The 16,452-nt window shown below is 31.8% G+C and overlaps 1 protein-coding gene across 2 annotated transcripts in view; it reads right to left on the reverse strand.

Annotated features, from left to right (window-relative positions):
• The window catches only part of LOC134690685 (transmembrane and coiled-coil domains protein 1-like), a 65,604-nt gene extending 52,108 nt beyond the window's left edge, over positions 1-13,496 (reverse strand). For both annotated transcript variants that reach the window (XM_063550687.1, XM_063550689.1), the window contains exon 1: positions 13,376-13,496. The gene's annotated coding sequence lies outside the window, so the exon portion shown is untranslated. The remainder of the gene's footprint in view (positions 1-13,375) is intronic.
• Positions 13,497-16,452: the final 2,956 nt, after the last annotated feature.

Raw genomic sequence — 16,452 nt, forward strand, 5'->3', positions numbered from 1 at the left:
ATAGTTACTCATGGATAGAGGCGGCTCGGACTTTAAAATTGATAATTTAACTATCTCGATTGGATAAATCCGATAATCCACTGGTATCAATGTAAGAATCTATATATAAATTATAATGAACATGATGAAAATTCATTATGCCCTCAATCACCCTACATTGATACCCTACTAATCAATTTGATACAACAATCTAGCCCAATTTCTGTGGCACTTTTGTTGGGGTATCATATGAACGTCATGCCAGTCATGGCAATGGAAAACAAATGCAGTGGCGGATCCAGAACTTTTCATAAGGGGGGGGCCGCTCCAGTCATGCTTCAATGATTTCCTATATAATCAACAAAATTTCTCACAAAAGGGGGGGCCCAGGCCCCCCAGGGCACCCGCCCCTGGATCAGCCTAAGAAATGCAAGACCTTGCATCCAGAGTAACAGTACTAATTAACTGGATTCTGTCAGTTTCACTCAGTAGTCATGGTAATACTCATTCAATACTTGAAGAAAACTTGTTGAAATGCATACATGTATATAATATTTTTCTTAAAACCTGTTTAATGGTTGGTCCTAGATAGCCTTTTGAGCTTTTGTACCTCCCAAGTTTCACAAAAGGTTCAAATATAATTTTGCCATTTGATTAATTAGGGACTTTTCATTTTAAATTTTCCTCAGAGTTTAGTATTTTTGAGATTTTACTTTTAATGAATCGTATATATGTTACCTACGGTACATTGTCATGATTATAAATATGAAAATTTTGCTATAAAAATATTCCACAATAACATTTACATTTGTAGTACCATCTCTACGTATATATACTGACAGCTATACTTCTATATCATGTACATAATAATCATGATTATATAGAAATCATTTTCTTGTTTAAAGGAATGAGGATAACAAGGGTTATTCCCCCTTGTTTACATGATAATATTAGTACGAATTGCATGTCAATGTGTGCCTTGTCTTCTTTGATCTTTTATTGGGGTTCATATAGAAATTATTGATTTCTTTAGTTTTCTTACTAAATTGACATTGTTGTTGTATATCACAATTTTATACGTCATGTATATATATATAATCATTATAATGGCATATATATTTCATTTTTGATTATTTTGCTTTGTACTAAACCAGAACATTATTTTTTTTTCGTTCAAATAGCTTTACATAAATTTGTCATTTCATGTTCTTACTGGTTTTGCTCATATTTGAAGACCTAATTACAAACAAATGTATGATGACTAAAAGCTATAGATACTGAGTTTAATGTCATGTGGTCTGTATTGGAGAACTGTCTCATACTCACATCTTTTACTTTTATATTAATACAAATTTTTTAAGTTATTTGCATATAATCAATGGTATAAATTTGGTCTTTCAAGGGAGATAAATATAATGTATAATGTATTCCATCATGTCATGCATGTAAAGTATGCAGTTAGGTATAGTACGCAGTCCCATTCCATCCCCTCAAAATTATGAAAAAAGTAAAGTTAAAAAAAAGTGGACAAAATAATGTCAAAAAAATCCTTTGACAAGGACCATTTAATCCATCTATTTAACACAACTTCATTTAAGTCTTAATAAAATAAATGGGTAATATATAAAACTTAATTAATTACATCATTGATATTTTTAGATGATAATAGAATCTTACTTTTCCATTTGTAAACATGGTAAAGGAGCAGAACTCTAGAATGGTTAATGTGACACCACCAAAGTTCAAACTTGATCTGCATTTTGTGGTAATAAGCATTGTGTATAGGTTTAATAACATTTGAATTGGTTGAAGCAAACTAAAGTTAGATATATTTGCTTTTGCGCCAATTGGCATTTCATTTGCGCCAAAAAAATCTTTCATTTGCGCCAAAAACTAAATCGTTCATTTGCGCCAAAAACTAAATCGTTCATTTGCGCCAATATAACAGGTAAGTACAGGTAAATACATGTAGATACAGGTAATAATAGTCTAAAACATAAACATTTTCAAAAAGTCTTTTAATGATAAATAAAGTTTTAATCATATTCCTCAGAAATCAGTTTTCATAAAATCATACAAGTTAATATGCTTAAACATTGATAAAATCATACAAGTAATGTTAAAACCTGAATAAAACCTTGGTAAAATCATGAAAGTAATGACTATGTCCATCTTGACCCCCTACACTGGACTGGTCATGTGAACACTATATATATAATTATAACCTTAGTGACTCTCAGTTTTGTATTAGAAATCGAGTATGAACTCACACATTTATCCAGGGGGAGTTATGTACAAACAAAAAACAAAATAAATCGTAAATAATATTTAACTTTTCCGTTATATTACCTGTCATACCTGTAAAATGGCGCAAATGAAGGTTTTTTTTGGCGCAAATGATATGTAACCTTGTGGCGCAAATGAAAGGTTTGATTTTTTTTAAATTGGCGCAAATGAAATGCGCCCATATATTTGAAACCAAAATTTAAGCATATTTTTCATTTGTAAAGGGCCATAACTCTAGAACCTTAAATGTGACGCAACAAGTGTCATACTTGATCATGTTGATCTGTTTACAGTCAGGGGACTTACTGAAATAAGTGATTTATGTAGTTTTTTCAAAATTTTAAACACATAAAGGTTTAAATAACATCCTTTAATTAGTAAAATTAAAAAATATAAACTTTTTGCTTCTTTTAAGTAGCAAGGTATATATGCCTTTGATGCTATCATTTACCTGAAAATTCTATTTTATCTAACTCGTTTCTGCTGGCACAGAGAGCCAGTTAAACATTTTATTAATGTCAAAAGGTATTCCAAATAGGTTAAAATCCAAGAAATTTGCACAGCAGATGCTTCAAAAACATTGCAAATGGCTGACTTCCGGTAATTGAAACTAATTACAGACTCAGACTTGGGAAAACCAAGTTATTTTAGCTCTCAATAATGACAACTTCAGTATGTATTTTTATGAAATTTATCCTGCTGAACTTACTTTAAATAAAGCTAATACTAACAATGACCACTGCCCTTTCCTCGATCTTGATATCTATATCACTAACGGAAAGCTGAATACTAAAATTTATGATAAAAGGGATGATTTTTCATTTCCTAACGTTAATTCTCCGTTTTTAGATGGTGACGTTCCCTTGTCACCATCTTACGGTGTTTATATATCTCAACTTGTACGTTTCGCTCGTGTATGTAACAATGTTTTAGACTTTAACAAGAGAAATTTATGTTTTACTGAAAAATTATTACACCAGGGTTTTCGATATCACAAACTAGTCAAAACATTTACTAAATTTTATCATCGGTATAAAGACATCATTCGTAAATATAGCTCAATATGCAGACTTCTAATACGTTCAGGTATTTTACATCCAATTTTTTATGGAAATATTCTTTATAAAGCACAAAGGTGTCAGTATTCACCTCAGAAACTTACAAAACCTTTAAATAGACTTATTAAGAAGGGCTATAATTACAATACTGTTGTCAAGTCATTAAAGATTGCATATTTTGGCGTTAATATTGAGTCACTGATAAGGTCTTTGCATAGGAACTAAACACATATATTCTAATCAAAGAGCAGAATGCTCTGAGGGATACGATTGCCATAGTTTTCATTGACACATGTATAGCAGTTCTGCCAAATTTTCATTAAACAAATGCATGAGATTTGGCCAAAATTGAAAAGATCAAAGAGGAGAAAAATAGATCCGAGAATACTGTCGCAAAAAAGCATGAACATGCGTGAGTCTCAAGCATTTTTGGCCGGTAACCCTGGTACAGCTGGATAGTATTATTCTCTAAACTAATTCAACTGCACATGCAAAATGTAACAATCTGAATAGTCACTCAACTTAAAGAATAGCCAATCCCCGTTACAAGTGTATGAGCCATGCACTTATTGTGTTTTATCGAATTATAGTTATCCTGTACCATTGTAAACTCGTACCACTAAAAAAAACTTGTACCAATGCCAACTCGTACCATTGCTAACTCTTACCAACTTATTTAAATGCATTCAAATGGTGTTAAATGATGAATATACATGATATACGTTACTTTCACCCAATACCTCTTAAGTCTGTAAAATGCATATAATTTGAAAGTACAATGACCAATTTGTAGCTAATGTTCCTTGTATATTGGATAGAAAATACTGTGGCAGATGTAGATAATTAAAGTATAAACAGTTTCACCCGAAGAAAATTTTTCATGAATAATTAAATCTGAGCAGTTAGTCAAAATGATTGCCAAAATTATTTTTACTGTCTATAAATAAATGTAACAATGAAATGTAACTGATTCCTGTTAAGGGGGGTCCGCATTTTCCCCGCAAAAAAAGCACATGGCTTTCAACAATTGTAAACATAGCATTCAATTTGTGATCATGGATTACAGAGGCCCCTCATGGGGGGGTCCTAGTAATCACAAAATCACCATTTTTTGCCAATATAATCACATAATCATTAAATATTTGCTTATCTTTAGTAATCAAATAATCATAAACTAAAAATACAGTCCTAGGTAATCAAATAATCATGAAATATTTGGCTTAATAATCATATAATCATTAAAAAAACAGCCAAGTAATCACATAATCAAAAACCCCATGAGGGCCCTCATTACAGCTTTAATTAACTTAAATAGGATATATATATATATATTCAACATGTTCAATTTTAATAAGGTACAGTTAAAGCAATGTTTTAACTTTCCTCTGGATTAAGTTCTACGGTGGCGGATCCAGAACTTTTCCTAAGGGGGAGCCTGCTGACTGACCTAAGAGGGGGCCCGCTCCAGTCATGCTTCAATGATTCCCTTTATAATCAACCAAATAAAACATCATATTTTTTAATATATTTTTCTGAATGGTACAACTTCCCAGTAGTGCAAGTTAACTTTTTTGGTTCCAATGCCGTGGTACGAGTTAACTTGCTTCCGTATCTTATCACCGTAATTCTAGGAGGAACCCTAAACTGGACCCCTGTTGTGTTCACTTATCGCTACACTGACCTTCAGTGTGAAGCTATATATATAACGGCGGACCAGTTTAGGAGGAACCCCATTTCTTACTCTTTAATTATTGAAGTTCCTTTAGGTCAGAGGGCATGACTCCTTTCCGTACACACTCCTCTGTTTACATTGAGATCGTTCTTAATATAATACGACGTTTATCGGCATTAACGAGTTAATTCTTCTTGACGAATACTTCGAAAAGGGAGACAACTCAAAACGATAATATGGAAGATTCCATTTCTGCTGAGGGGGTGTTATAGGTAATTTTTACGATGAAACATTTATTTTAATTTAAATTATGCATATGATTTAAAATTATGCAACAACAATAGCCCTCCATATGCAGACAGACATAGAAAGAGTCCCATGAGTTTCAAATTAATCAATGAAGCGGGGAATCACTCAACCTGATACCCCTTGAAATCAGTAAAAACTACACGCATGTGGGGTCTCACTAATTAGCGACAAAAAGCGTCAAGAAGCGACAAGAAGAACCAGATGCTCCGCAGGGCGTAGCTTTATACGACCGCAGAGGTTGAACCCTGAACGGTTGGGGCAAGTATTGACACAACATTCAAGCTGGATTCCGCTCTAAATTTGGATTGTGATTAAATAGTTGACACAGCATAGGTTTCTGACACAGAATGAATGTATTCAAATGAACTTAAAATTTTTGTTTTCTCTTGGAGCAATTCACTATGCTGTTGAATATTAATCCTCTCAAAAAAATGTTTGAAGAAATTTTCTTTTTATTTATGAAATTTCAAATGAGAAAAATTGAACCCAATTTTTTAATCACATCCCCCTTTCCCTTATTCCAAAACTAATTTCAATTAAAATATTCTAATGGAGTTTGCAACAATTACTACTCATTTAAATACATCATAAAATATTAAGATGTAAAAAAACTGCTTGTTATCACTGAATGGTAAAGATTATTTAAATTTATCAGTTGGTAGTAAAAAGTGAATATACATTGTATATTGTATATAACAAAGATTTAAGTTGATTCTGGACAAAGAAAGATAACTTCAATTAAAAAAAATTCTTGCAGATATTTCTTGCTTACTATACTGGACAAAGAAAGATAACTCTTAATTAAAAAAAAAATGCAATTTCACAATATTGTGAAATTAGATATTTCTTGCCATTGCACAATACTGTGCAATTGAAAAGACTTGCTATTGCACAATACTTAATATAATAATTTTAGATCCTGATTTGGACCAACATGAAAACTGGGCCCATAATCAAAAATCTAAGTACATGTTTAGATTCAGCATATCAAAGAGGCCCAAGAATTTAATTTTTGTTAAAATCAAACTTAGTTTAATTTTGGACCCTTTGCACTTTAATTTAGACCAATTTTAAAACTGGACCAAAAATTAAGAATCTACATACACAGTTAGATTTGGCATATCAAAGAACCCCAATTATTCAATTTTTGATGAAATCAAACAATGTTTAATTTTGGACCTCGATTTGGGCCAACTTGAAAACTGGGCCAATAATCAAAAATCTAAGTACATTTTTAGATTCAGCATATCAAAGAACCCCAAGGTTTCAATTTTTGTTAAAATCAAACTAAGTTTAATTTTGGACCCTTTGGACCTTAATGTAGACCAATTTGAAAACGGGACCAAAACTTAAGAACCTACATACACAGTTAGATTCGGCATATTAAAGAACCCCAATTATTCAATTTTGATGAAATCAAACAAAGTTTAATTTTGGACCCTTTGGGCCCCTTTTTCCTTAACTGTTGGGACCAAAACTCCCAAAATCAATACCAACCTTCCTTTTGTGGCCATAAACATTGTGTTTAAATTTCATTGATTTCTATTTACTTTAACTAAAGTTATTGTGCGAAAACCAAGAATAATGCTTATTTGGGCCCTTTTTTGGCCCCTCATTCCTAAACTGTTGAAACCAAAACTTCCAAAATCAATCCCAACCTTTCTTTTGTGGTCATAAACCTTGTGTCAAAATTTCATAGATTTCTATTAACTTAAACTAAAGTTATAGTGCGAAAACCAAGAAATTGCTTATTTGGGCCCTTTTTGGCCCCTAATTCCTAAAATGTTGGGACCAAAACTCCCTAAATCAATACCAGCCTTCCTTTTATGGTCATAAACCTTGTGTTAAAATTTCATAGATTTCTATTCACTTTTACTAAAGTTAGAGTGCGAAAACTAAAAGTATTTGGACGACGACGACGACAACGACGCCAACGTGATAGCAATATACGACGAAAATTTTTTCAAAATTTGCGGTCGTATAAAAATAATAAGTGACAAAAAGCAACAAGAAGCTATTTAGCGACAAGAATACATTTTGTTATCACATACATCAAAATAATTTTTTAGGATTATATTGAAAGATGAAGAAATAAAAAAATTTCGAGGAAGAGATTGTGTACTTTTTATTATCATATTGATAGATGAAGCTGTACAATTAATTTTTCCTGATAGGACCAACATTAGCTGTGGCTTCACTCTAAGGTAATACACAATTAAGAGCAACAAATGAGATAAACTAGGTGCGTGTCCTTTGTTTTATTGCTACAAGAACATCCATTAACACCTTCATCAATTACACACACCAGAATATACAATTATTGTATGGAATAGTGAACACCTGTTGAAAACTCAAGATTGTCATCAGTTTCCTTTTATCTTCAATCTATATGCATAAACATGATAAATATCGTTAAATGAGACAATACACTAAATAAAATGATGAAAAATATTCACATTATAATTATGTTTTCCTCTTGTTTGATTTCAGTTCTGGACAATTATGCACAAATAATGCATTTTGCAAGTTAATTATATATTGTACAAAAATAGTTTTAAAAACAAATAAAAAGACAAAATATATTATTGTTCTAAAACACAAGTAAAAGTAATACCATAAAACGACAGCAGGGTAAAGGTAATACTTCCTGTGATACCTTATAAAATATCATGTAAATAAATGTTGCAACTACACATGTAAATTAGATTTACAAGTTTCATTTTTCCCCTATCAAAATTAACTTTCCTGTCGTTGAAATTGTTTTCTTTTGCATATTTTTTTAATATTTATTTCGAATAAGTAATATAAATAAAAAAAATGTTTTCTTGTCGCTAAATAGTTTCTTGTTGCTAATATTATTCTTCTTGTCGCTTCTTGACGCTTTTTGTCTCTACAATTCTTTTTGTCTCTAATTAGTAAGACCACGCATGGGCATTAATACATAAACAAACCGCGACTTACGATTTGGAACAAGAACGTTTATTAAATGATATGGTGAGTGGTTCTCCATTTCTTTATGAGAGTACAGTATCAAATATCAGTTTCATAACGGTAAAATATAGAAATACTCCACTTCAGTTCTTGTGACAGAAATAGAATTATCGATCGGCTTTCAGAGAACTCTCGCAAGTTATCAAAATTTGGGAGTTCCCTCTGACGTGTTTCTAAATTTATAAAAACACTAAATATAAATACTGTTTAACTCTGATTTTCCGTATGGTTAAAAACACGCAAATAAGTCAAGGAAAATATCACACATGAAGATTATGAGTAAAATATTACAGGAAAGTTGTTTATGTTCAATTGTTTTGCTTGTTTTTACCTTTTAAACATGTTAAAGCAAGACAATCATAAGAATCTGAGATGTTGCTGAATGTTTAGAATAAAACGAATGACGTGAGGGAGTGTATCATAGGGTCAACGGTAAAAGTCTACAGATTGCTTGACAGCAATCGTATCCCAAAAAAAAGTGGTTGGCATGACACGGGTTATGTTCTTCTCATATATATGTTATGATTGTATGATACTAAACCCCTAATGGGAAGGATTGTGCCTGATGTTCATATGATGAAATCATAATCTTTCAGTCAGTTTAATTGAAGTCTGGAGCTGGCATGTCAGTTAACTGCAGTAGTAGTCTGTTGTTATTTATGTATTGTCATTTTGTTTATTTTCTTTGGTTACATCTCCTGATATCAGACTCTGACTTCTCTTGAACTGAATTTTAATGTGCGTATAGTTATGCGTTTACTTTTCTACATTGGTTAGAGGTATAGGGGGAGGGTTAAGATCTCGCAAACATGTTTAACCCCACCGCATTTTTGCGCCTGTCCCAAGTCAGGAGCCTCTGGCCTTTGTTAGTCTTGTATTATTTTAATTTTAGTTTCTTGTGTACAATTTCGAAATTAGTATGGCGTTCATTATCACTGAACTAGTAAATGTTTGTTTAGGGGCCAGCTGAAGGACGCCTCCGGGTGCAGGAATTTCTCGCTACATTGAAGACCTGTTGGTGACCTTCTGCTGTTGTTTTTTTATTTGGTCGGGTTGTTGTCTCTTTGACACATTCCCCATTTCCATTCTCAATTTTAATTTTTACAATGTAAAAAAAATAAGAATTCTTACCTACTGACCCTAATTTTCAAAATGATGTTACCTGAAACACAGATATTTTTAAGGCCTTATCCTTTATTATTCTATAAAACTAAAAGTAAAGTTTTTGATCAATGATCTCTTTTAAAATCAACATTTGTCTAAGCGTGTCTGGCTCCAAGCTGATGCACTGTTCAATTACAATGTAATATAAAAGAAATAATTGGAATATTATATAATATGGAACAAAAGAAAAAAAGAGATCAAACATTAATCTAAATTAATAAGCATTAATCAAAACTTAAAACTCTTTTATCATCTATAATGTAACTGTGTATATAATCTTTTAATTGATGCATATAAGCATGTTGTTTTTTTAGCCTGGGATTATTAATTTAACACAGGTCTGTCAAAAGTTGAAATGATTATTTATTTTCTTAACACCAATACTTAGTCCATATTTACCCCTTTTGATTACTCATGCAGGATGACAAAAAACTGTGATGCGTACAATTAGCGAAATTAAATTTATTATTGTTATTTGTTTGTCCTGGACATCAAACAGATTCACTTTAAAGTTTGACGTCATAATACAAAGTAGTCCGAGATTACTCTGACTTCCAACGCTGTTTTGCCAGACAAGCTGGGGCCGTGGGACGTCAGAGCTTGTCCCATATCAAAAAGTGGATATTTGCCCTTTGTAGGAGATCGATGTTTAACATTTAGTAGCCAACCACGATTTTTCACCTCCTTTTATACAGGAGATCGGTATGAAGCATTTAGTTCCAACCAAGTTACAATCGGAAGCTCTCTGACATTTAGAATGAACGAGGTGTTACATTATGATCATTTGCATAAATCATCACTGTTTTCTCGTGGTCAGTGATAATCTTTGAAAATGAAAGGCAAAAATGCTGAAATCAATTGGTCTCTGTGAAAACTGTTAAAATATGGAAATAAGGTTGGCAGGTAGGTAAAACTTACATAATCGAAGAGATAAATGAAAAATGAACAGATTGATGCATAATTTATATATATATGGACCATAATTTGGTATTCGGCCTTTGGTTTCTTTTAGTATCCTTTTTTATAAGTTCTAAAATTTTAACTTTTATTTTGTGGGTTGTGTTGGTGTTAGAATAGTATGAATGGAACAATTGAGTTTTTCAAGAAAAAATTAATACATTTTGATTCACCGTTTACGTGACATGAAACCTAACAGGAAACCAATCTTTATTTTCTTTATTTTGCACAATATAATTCAAAAGGCATAAATAAGCACCATTACTAGTGTTACTTGCTTCATGTTAATATTTAAAATCTATTTTCAATGTTATATTAAAGTTTTTTTTAAACCTGACAGGAAACCATATATATAAGAAACAGAAAGCATTTTTTTAGTTTTATTTTATTGCAAAATCTGCTTAAAATAATCTGAACAGTATACTTTTTCTTAAAATCCATCTTAAATGTAACAGTATTATAAAACTCCTAAATATGTGCTTGTTTTGAAAACAATTAGTACAATTTATTCAGAATTTTCCATATTTTCTTCATTAATACAGGATACCATAATTGTTGTATCTTGATGTTTAAGCCAAAAAAATGTATTTATATTTGGTTTTGATATTCCAGTTATATACAATTTATTCCAAATCATTGGCAATGTAACATTCTTTAAATCCAGTAAAGAATAAAACTTTTAACTTGGAATTAAAATCTTTAAAATAGGCACAATAATGTGATACTTGTGACCTGTACACTATCTACATGGTTTCCACATTTTAACCTACTTTAGTGGGCTAAAATCAATAAAGTACTTCCTTTCAAGTCATGCATGGTAAAAGTTTACTTCTCCTTTGACAAGTCTATTGCATTTCTGATAAGTGTTTGCAGAACATGAATAAAAAATATTAATTAAAAACTGTGACAAAGATTCCAACTTTATACATTCCAAGTGTAACGGTATATTAACATGTATTTTTTATTAAATTATATTTATTCACCTAAAATATCCAGTAATATTTACTGCTGAAGTTAAATCAATCCAAAGAGCATTGGTACAATGATAAGAGACGTAATTTCGATTGATTTTTCCAAGGACTCTTCACGTCATCATCGGGAAACGAGGTGTGTTCTCACGTCTGTCAAATATGAAATCGATTTTGTCAAGTCATTGGGCATTTATTTTCACACAGGATCGTATGTAACATTATGCACATAGGAAAAATAACAGACCACCGGCGCAATCTCTTTGACAATTGTATTTTCCTCTTTTAAACAAGACGAAACAAGTCTACAGATTATGTTTGCTAACATCCCGTTGGAAACAAAAAACAATGTTTAGACCTAGTATTTCGTACATCCGGCCGTAATGGCGTTATCACATGTTAGTCACATGTTTCATGTGTGACCGGAAATGGTTAGAACTTAAGGACAGAAACAATTTTAATAAATAAATGGACTTCTGTTTTGTGTGAAATGTAACGCATAACGACAACGTAATTTTCTTACTTAATTATTACGAAGATCAAAACAAAAATGTAAATCATCTCGGAATTACCTGTTTGAACATAGCGCGAGAGTTCATATTTGCATATTGTTTTTAAGAATTCTTTTACAACAAAGCAGATTACATCATTTAAAAATTGCGTTATGATATCGGACACAAAAATCACGCCACTGTTCTTACATCTGCTACATAAATACTTATAGTTCTCGGCATTTTCTTCTCACTATTCTTATTGGTCGATGTTCTTTGTTATTTGAAAGCAAAAGTTACGAATTTTCCGGTGATGATTATCTATAAATCAGTCAGCGTTATGCTCTTCGGAAACGACACAAAAATACGGTTGTAGAATCTTTGAAATTCGTATATTTTAATTTTTTTTCTAGGGAAGAGTAGCATACACTTGTATGTTGATAAAAATAATGGCATCTTTAGATGTAGTTGCAACTTTTCTTACAGTTATTCACATTTTATCACTTTTCTATAGTTATAGGAAACGGAGCCCAATTCTCAGATCTGCAGTGACATCACAACATGTAACTGACCAATCAATGATTAGCATTTTTGTTATGTAAACAATGTTGAGAGGTGATGCGGATAAGATTCCTCTAGATTTTCCATAGACTTATTGCAAATTAATTTAATTGATATATATCGTAACCAGTTGAATATAGGAATTTTACTCTTTAATACTATTAAAGACACTATATAATATCTCTATTTTGATTTTTAACATACTATAACCTCTGGTTAAAAAATTATCGGCAATATAAATAATCAGTAATCCCCTTCAAATAGATGTAAAATCTAGAGGATTCCGGATGGCATCACCTCCTGACAAATATAAATGCCAGGATGTCCGGATCTGAGAATAGCAAATTATGGTCCATATATTCCAAGGCCATCAGTCGGTTCCAGAAGCGACGAGCAGCACATCTATTTTGGGTGGGAAAATATCCACTTTTTGATATGGGACAAGCTCTGACGTCCCACGACCCCAGCTTGTCTGGCAAAACAGCATTTGGACATCAGAGTAATCTTCGACTAATACAAAGTATCTGAAGCCTTAGCCACAATGGAAAAGTGATTGTTGTATGAAGTCGATAGTTGAAGCGGGACAGATTCTCGGTTCAGCCAGAAATAGTGATAAGGTGTATTTTTTTTGTTCATAAAATGCACACGAAAGTTTTGCATGTTTTGGTTTATCTGAGACTTGAACTTTGCGTGCACTGGTTGCATAGTATATATCTGTTTTATGGAAATTTCGACTGCAGTTTAACCACAGGTCGGTTTTAAAAGCTCTTCAGAGCTTATGTTTGTAATTGCTTTTTTTTAAATATATAATAAATAAATAAAGCTTTATGTCTATGTCTAGATCTTAGAAGTAGACGAGGTACGATTCTGTATCAGTTTCACTCGCTACCAGGGGTAAAAGAAGTAGATTTTTTCTTTCCACTCTACAGATAAGCTTACCATTATTAATTATTTAGTTGTACTCTAAGTCGAAATTAGCTAAGCATTAAGCTGTTCTTCTTTAAACATATAATTCTCCAGTTAGAAATCTTCGGCCATGTCATTAAACAGTCAAACAAACGGAAGTAGAAAAAGGGAAATAACCCTATAGTCCATACCCTAATATTTTAACTAGAGGCCCCAGTATGTTAATTGGCACTGGCTACGGTTACATGGAAATGTAACAATAATAAAAATATTATTGTTACATTGGAGACTAATTGCCGGAATGCAAAGTTGGGTAAGGAACAGATTAATTACGAGTGTAACAATAATTATTGAGGCTACGGTTACATTGTTACATGAAAAAACGGTAATGTACGATGGGACTAGTAATATGTATTAAATAATAAAAGTTGAAAATAATTATTTCGTATATTTACAATACATACAATTATCACATACAATTTCTTTATTTATTTTTGTTTACAATGACAGTTTCTACATATCCAGTAAGTGGTTTTTGGTGCATTTTAAAGTCCGACACATTTTTTTTGGTAAAACCTCTCCAAACAATATTTGTATATAGGTATATAGATTTTTAAAAAAAGGGGAGAAAGTTACCTTTGGTTTAGGCTCCATTCGGATTTTGAAACGAAATTACGTCCTCCATGAATACATGTATACAGAATTTCACAGTTAGCAAACTTTGCTTTTGATATATAATTTTTTCACAACTGCGTTTGTATAGTCAGTGTATGAAATGTGTGTCTTGTTATTAAATCAGTTTCGTTTCAAACCAATCCAAAGTTTTAAATGTTTCACCTAAAACTAAATTGGTAATAGGAATCTCTTCATCCTTTGTTCAAAGTAAAATGACAGTTATGAGAGTAGGTGTGCAGTTAAATACTGAGAAAAGGACGCTTTTCTCAGCCCGACTCGGTTCCCAACAACAAACCATTGAACTTTAATTTTCGCCTTTGACATTACTTATCTGAAGTAAAATTGAGAATGGAAACGGGGAATCGACAACAACTATAGAGCATACAACAGCCGCACCCGGAGACATCCTTCAGCAAGCCCCTTAACACCGGTGTCAACGTGATGATCGTAACTGCAGTTACGATCATCCCAATATGGCGGATACAAATATAGGGATATTTTATAAGGCTGATTTCTCCACTTTAACAGCTAATTTTCAGACTTGTATTATGTCAAGAAACATCTTTATACGCATTGCCATTGAAATATTTTTTCGGACCAAGCAACAAGAAGACTCGATGAAAATCGAGATTTAACAAATAGGTATACCAGTTCAGTGAAAATGGACGCTACACCGAATTATACACAAGAAACTAAAATTAAAAATCATACAAGACTTAACAAAGGCCGGAGGCTACTGATTTCGGACAGTATCGTAAAGAACATCAAAACCATCAATACGTAAAACTATTCAAACACAATTTGTTGAATGATAATATTTATTATTTGTCATTATTACAAGTATTATTTTGTACATGTATATGAAAGAATTAAGCAACAAAACTATAGAAGATTTAAATTTAATAGATCCAGCGTATATTGCAGTTTTTCATGTAACAATAACGCAATGCTACCGTAGTCTCAATAATTATTGTTACATTCGTAATTAATCGGTTCCTTACCCAACTTTGCATTCCGGCAATTAGTCTCCAATGTAACAATAATATTTTTTATTATTGTTACATTTTTATGTAACCGTAACCAGTGCCATGTTAATTTGCCTGCATGAATGTCCTGCATACGAGGCTTTATTATAGTATTAATGAATTACGCCGAGTGCCATTACAGATATCCGAGACCATTAAGGTGATATGGGAGTCTAAAATAAAAATGATAGAATTTGTTCATACTTTGCCAAAACGTAGTATCTATGAATATATAGAACCTATATATCCTATATGTAAAAAAAATATAATAAAAATGATACATTTTCACAGGCACTTGTTTCTATCCATAGGAAGGTCGACTATCCATATAAATAGAATTATATGGATTGTCGACCTTCCTATGGATAGAAACAAGTGCCTGTGCACATCTTATAAGGATTATACAGGAAAAACACCATTTAGTGATTAGAAACTAAACATAATGATAGAACTGTCAAACACTTAAGAAAAGATAGCTTTATATAAAAAAAATTAAACTAAAATTAATCGAAATTTGCAAAAATATTAATATTTATCAGTTATATTCTTATTCTTGGTTCTTGTAAATGAAAATTCATATCAAATATCTGCATTCCTCCATCAAAGGAGTAGGTACGGTAAGGGCCGAATTTGTCTCAAAGTTTCAGGTTCATCTTTCGAAAGATTTTGAACACTTTTTAAGTGTCTATTTTATTTAAATCAATTAGTTTCTGTGAACGATTTTAACTGATTTAGTCATAAAAAACGCACCGATTCCAGCTGAAATATGGAAAATATACCAAATATACCGAAAAATGTCACTTTTCAGCTGTTTTTTGTCTGAAATGAAAGTGGCCGCATCCGTGTTCATCCTCAACCTTTCTATATGTTTTAACGTAAAATATAACTTACATTTCAATATTAAGGATGAACACGAATGCGGCCACTTTTGTTTTACACGAAAACCGTCTAAAATTTAACTAAAATGCTAGAATTGTGAAGTTTTCAGTAATTTAGCATGCCTTAATGGTGCTAGTACCCGATATATGAGCATTTTATTGTCAAAAACAGCCCATATTTATGTAGCAGAAGCATTTTACTGTGCAATAAATTACTAAAAGTTTACATTTTAACAATTTTGTAAAACTGCTATATTTTGGGGCCAAAAAGGGTTCTTACTGGACCTACTCCTTTTGCTTACTTGATGAAAAATCTGGACCTTTGGTTCTCTGTTTTTTACAATCCAAGATGGAGGAAGACTTCTAAATTTGTCAAATAATTATGTTATGGCATATGAGAATTACAAATATTAGTTGAGAACACATTCATGATAATCCATACATGACAGAACAATAGAGTGGGTATTTATAAGCGTGACGCGGGATTGACGTTTTTTTGTAAGCGTGACACGTGAAAGTCAAATTATTGTGT

This window comes from Mytilus trossulus, chromosome 11, assembly GCF_036588685.1.
Source record: "Mytilus trossulus isolate FHL-02 chromosome 11, PNRI_Mtr1.1.1.hap1, whole genome shotgun sequence".
Classification (NCBI taxonomy): domain Eukaryota; kingdom Metazoa; phylum Mollusca; class Bivalvia; order Mytilida; family Mytilidae; genus Mytilus; species Mytilus trossulus.